This window comes from Parus major, chromosome 1A (genome assembly GCF_001522545.3).
Source record: "Parus major isolate Abel chromosome 1A, Parus_major1.1, whole genome shotgun sequence".
Taxonomy (NCBI): Eukaryota; Metazoa; Chordata; class Aves; order Passeriformes; family Paridae; genus Parus; species Parus major.
In genome coordinates, this window is record NC_031773.1 from 48739680 (window position 1) to 48745443 (window position 5764).

The window sequence follows — 5764 nt, forward strand, 5'->3', positions numbered from 1 at the left end:
TCCATTTATTTTTTTTTTCTTTCTCCACCAAAGCAAGCCAGCAGGGGTGTAATAAAGAGACCCAGTTGCAAACTGACAGAGGCTGGGAGTACCACGAGGATAAAAAAGGCAAGGCTATATGGAAAAAAAAGCAATAAATGCGCTTAATTACAGGTGTGTCCAGGAACAGCCCCTATTATTAAGGTTGCCAACACTTCCCCTTTCAAGACCATGTTTTCACTTGCTTATAACTTTGTCAAAGTTTCACTGCTGGAGCAGAAATTTTCCATAGAAAGTGATTATCTCAGCTGGAATTCGGCACATTTATTTAGTTATTTTTGAAAATGTGGACCCAACTCTATTTTTCCTGGGTTAGTCTATGTGTATATATATAGCCCAGGGGACAAAAACTGTGGAACTGATGGGCTTTCAAGCAAGGGCTTGGCCTTGGGCAGGACATCAGTTTTTGTGTTATGGAGGCTGTGTTTTGCCAGCTCCAAGAAACATTACTGTTCTCTCCCACCAGTGCAGGCAAATTACATGGTTCTGTTAAACATGGAAAGAAGACTTGTCACAGCTTCACAGCTACAAACTTCTCAGCCTTTGCTAACCTGCCCAACCCTTTTGGTTTCTGAGGCTGTCATGACAGCATATGGGCTTTCCCAGGGTGGAGCACTGCAGGAGGAAACTGGGAGGGCTCTCCCTTCTAGAGCTGCAACCTGCTGTTATGTGTCATGCACTGTTTGCATCTCTCAATTCTTTCCTCTGCCCTGTGCTCCTGGCTGCTTCTCTTTTGCCTTCTGGGAAGCCTGGTGGAAAAAAGTCCCATTTGAATACAGAAAGAATGAAACTCAAGGGAGAGAATCAAAAATCTTTAAACTGGGGAACAGCAAATGAGACTGGGAAGCAGATGAGACCATGAGCTGCAGGAGAATGCTGGATCTGTTTGGGAGAGGGGCTACAGCTGCTGTAATAACTTGGGACAGCAGAGCAGGAAGACTGGCAGCAGAAAGCAGGGCTGGCTGTGGCAGTGAGGTGGGGAATGGGAAGAGCCAAAGGCATGGTGACTAGAGATGGGGAATGGGCAGAGCACAGAAGGAGTGATTGTCAGAGGCACAGAGAGAGGGGATGGGAGGAACTCACCCCATCTTCCTGGGTGGTGGGAATTTCTAGGGACAGATGATGGAGGTGAGCTCCCATCATCCATACAGCTGCAAAGGAAGGCTTGTACTGGCAGCTTGCTTGAAGCAGGACAGCATGTGGTGGGAAGGTTAGGGCTGACTGGCCAAGGACTTACAGCTGCTACTGTCTGGGCAGGATACTGGGAATACAATGGGAGAAGAAACAGGGAAGGGCAAGAGAGGTGGACCTGAAAGGGGGCAGTGGCTGAGCCCAGAGCCCAGGGCTTCCTGACAAGAAGAGAAATTAGAAGCAGGAAAGCATGGAGGGGAGAAGGGAATGAGGGAGGACCATATCAGCTTGTGCTTCTGGGACTGGAGACTTCTCCAGTGTCTGAACAAGGGTCTTCTCCTAAGTCTTCCGCCCAACTCTTACTGTTCCCATGCTGTTACACCAAATGCCACATGACAGCACATGTCACCTCTTGCTAATCCTGCTCCTTGCTGAGGACAACAGGCAATTGCTGCTTGCTGTTATATCAGAATACACATTTCTCATCACTGAGAAATGTCAGCACCAAGGCTGGCTGTACAACTGCCCTTCAATGTCCTCGTGCATATGAATTACGGTCGAGTCTTTAATTATGTGGCCACAGATTTATTTTCCACAGGACACCTGCAGCACACAGGTTAGATGGTGTTCTGGATGAGTATGGGCTGTGTCACGAAGAAGGCTCTTTACAGGGACTCAGCATCATCTCTTCTTTCTGTTGTGTTGTTTTTTTTTTTTCTCTCGAAAGTGTGAAGACAAAGGAGTGACTCATTGCTGAGGCAGTTGTGCACTGGCCTGGATCCTTGCCCCTGCTGCGGATTTCCTACCTGATGCTGAGCGAGTCACTCACAGCAATCTTTTCAGAGGTAGCTATTAGCTATGTTTTATTTATTTTGGCATTTTGCTTTGTTTTTAGCCTTGTGCTATCCTGGGATCCTGATGTCTCATTTGCAGGAGTATTTATTGCTCCCTGCTGCATGTGAAGGGGGACTTGCACCTGACTCTAGAAAATGCTTTAAACTGCAGAGCGCTCTGGTAAAGTGCTCAGATCAGCATCCCCATCTTGCAGGCTGCATTTGACCTTCCCTCCAGGAATGCTGGATCTTCTCTAAAATGCTGCTGTATTGCTCAGTATGAGTATTGAAAAGGTAAACCTATTATTATTTGTGAAGTACTGAGAAACTAGGTGTATGTTGTATAAAAGAGACCCTACGAACACCGATCACTGTTTTTGGAGTGGGGGCTGCACGTTCTGAATGAGCTGTGAGTCAATGCTTTGAAGAACTCTGTCAGCCCTGTTGGACGTGTCAAGCCACAGGTTGACAGGTACCTTCCTCCTCAGGTACCTTTGCTCTTGAATTGCAGGTGGCAATGTGTTTATTCTTGCTTCTCATCTCTTCTTACTTTCTCTGGCCTTAGAGAAGTAGAACTTCAGCACAGTGTCAAAGTTTTCTGTGCTCTTTCCCTGATTGCTCACACTTCCCCAGCACACGCAGGTGTCTCTGTAGCAAACTGACCTTGGTCTTCAAAGCAGTTTGTCCTTCTCCACAGAGTGGGTGAAATGGGATTCTGCTCTTTGTTGATCAGGCCGAGCTGCCAAATGTGACCTGGCAGTTCTCTGAGGTCTGCTAGGTCACTGGAGCTCAGCTTTCCCATGAGTTTTACTAGGTGCTATGAATATCATATACCGTGACTCTGGAAGGCCACCCACCCAGCCGTGACGCTGTGAATAAACAGCACAACTCTTGCCCTTCTCCTCTTTTTCTACCTGAGGAATTGCATGATGGGCAGTGGAGAGGTTGGCTGGGTGCCCAATGAGGTATAGCCCCCTTGGATACACCAGCTCACAAGATTCAGCTCAAGATATGTTGCTGTGGGTTCCCTCTACAGTGCTGCAAAGAGAGCACTGGGGACAACCCAAGGATTTGCATGTGAATAGGACAGCAGCAAAACGTAGCCCATCTTCTGCTTGCCTGCCTTCAGCAGCAGCACTCCCTGTATCATCTAGGGGTGCTTTGCCAACATCTGAATCTTGTGAAAGGCAGACATGAGGTGGCCCAGGTGCAGGGCCCCCGGTTGCTGAGCTGATGGGCTTGGACTCTCTTCCATGCTCATGGAGCCAAAGATCCCTTCCAAGCAAACCAGGGATATAGGACAAGGTGAAGCCTCCTGGGGCCTCATCCAGGAATGGTGTTTTGAATGTGTGAGCTGCGTCTCACCACTGGGTCTGGGGGGTTACATAGCCTGCACCTGCAACAGCACCTGTGCTGTTGTCTGAACAGTCTTAGTGTGCCTTGGTTGGTACCTAAGACAGTGCTAACCTTAGGGGATGTTCCTCTTTGGAGAGGTGCACAGAGAAGAAAAGGTGCTGCAGCTACCCACCACTTTGATCACTGGGAGGAATGGAGATATGGCCCAGCAGATTTTGTGAGCATGGATTCTGCTTGTCCCTCAAATTCATTCCCTCTCCAACCCAACCCCGGCTGGCCTCTCTCTAGCTGGGATCCTGCTGCTTGTGTCATATATAACTTTCTTTTTCAGACAACTGGGGCAGAAGTTATCTGTTGCACTGCTGGAGCACTGACATCCCCAGTGGAGATGGGGTCCCTGCAGTACTGGCTGCTACAAGCATAGCCAAAAGCAGCAGCCCCTGGCCCAGGCTCCCCTGTAAAATTTATAAGAAGAGGTGTAACTAGGCAATGCTTAGAGAGAGGTGGGTGTTAATAGATCACATGGCTAGCCAGCACTAAAAGCTTGATTACAATTCAATTAAGGGAATGTTTCTAATTAAAGAGTTCTTATTTTAAGCTGTCAATGATTAAAATAAAGGTAGCTGAAGTGTCCATACACACTCCAATTTCATCCCCAAGGGCTGCATCTACATTGGGGATTTCTTCAAATTCCCTCCCGCTGGCCTCAGTCAGCAATAGGGGGTGAGTTGGCATGGCCACAGTCCTCCCAGACCTTGCACCTGCCTCCCAAGCAGTGTCACCCCAAACTCTGCTCCCACGAGGCATGCTGAGAGCTGCTTCTCCTGGATGCTGATTCAGATCCATCCTTCCCAGCTCTGTATCAGAGCCCCCCCCTCTCTCAGTGCCTGTATGAGCCTTCCACTTGCAGCAAAGTCATGAGTGGTGCTAGGCTTTGGCAAATCCCTTCTCCGATGTGCACCCACCCAGGGAAGGAGAGCAACCCTCAGCTGGATCCAGCAGTGGCTGCATATTATTACCTGCCTTCCCATCTGCTCACTGTTACATAAGCTGTGAAAAAACAGAAACTCAATGGAGCATGTGTAAGGAAATGTCATTACTACGAAAAACTCAATTAAATTTTAAATTCTCCAAGTGCAGGCAAAGTTCTGTAATAAAGCAGGCCCAGCAGTGAGAGAGGGAAGCAGTACAGGTTCCCAAAGGGTTGCGTAAACGAGGAGCAATTCCCAGGTCTCAATGGGAATTGTCAGCACAGGGACTGGATGGCAGTGGCATTCAGAAGGTTGCAGCCTCCCCCATCTTGATACAACTTGGAGCAAAGACTGCTCTCTGCAGCAAACAGTACCAGCACAGCTGCAGCTTGGGCCTCTTGGTGCCGACAGTCTGTGCTTACGTCCTGTATTTGGAAGCTGACATCTGGGGCCTGGCTTAGAAGCACCTAAGGGCTCTTCTGGTATGGGGGCTCCTGAGCTCTTCCCCATCACACTTCCAGCTGCAAGAACTGGGTTCTTGACCTTGGGATTGCTGTGCTGGAGCTGCTCCTGGACCCTGGCGAAGCATCCTGGTGCCTCCAAAGCTAGGCAGCATCTGGCTCTTGCTTCACAGGACCCTCTGTCCCTCCCAGCTCACACTACACTGGCCTCCAGCCCTTCCTGCAGTCCTGCTCCCAGAATTCTCAACAGCACCTCCATCCTCCTTTGCACATCCAGCCCCAATCTCCCAGAAGCCCTCAAGAAGTTCCCCAGCCTGGGCTCTGTTCCTACACCTCCATGTCGGTCTGATACATCCCGGCTGCTCCCCCTGATTCAGCTGGCTTTCGGAGGTGCTCTGGGGCTTGCTGGGCCCACCTAGCCCCCAAATACCCCAGGGCCTGGGGGGTAGATGCAGCTTTGCACCCATCTGTTGGTGGGTGCCTCGTGGACTTGTTGGTCCACATTAGGGTCTATGCCTGTGCTTCCTAATTCGTGGGGATTTGCAGGTGCTTCACCCAAGGGGCATGCTCACGCCTGAGGGGCGTGGGCTGAGGAGCCCCGAACACTGTGGGGCCTTCTGGGCCTTCCTGATGGACCCCTGTTTGACATCCGCTGCCAGCGCGATGGGACTCAGCACCCTGCTTTGATCATCCCCACGCGGGGCCACCCTGCTGTGGGTGGCTGCCATGGGTGGGCTGTTGCTCCACTCTGAGCAGAAACCTCCTTTTTTGGGGTCGCGGCCCTCAAAACCGAGCCCGTACGTGCCTGCCCCCCTCGCCGGAGCTGAGGGACGGCGGATGGGAAGGCGTCGGGAGCGGCGGCGGCTGCGCCTTTAAGGGCGGGCGGAGGAGAAGGCGGAGGAGGAGGAGGGCCGGGGCTGCGCTGGGTGACATCAGTGGGTTTGGCTCCGGGGCTCAATGGAAACTGGGTGAG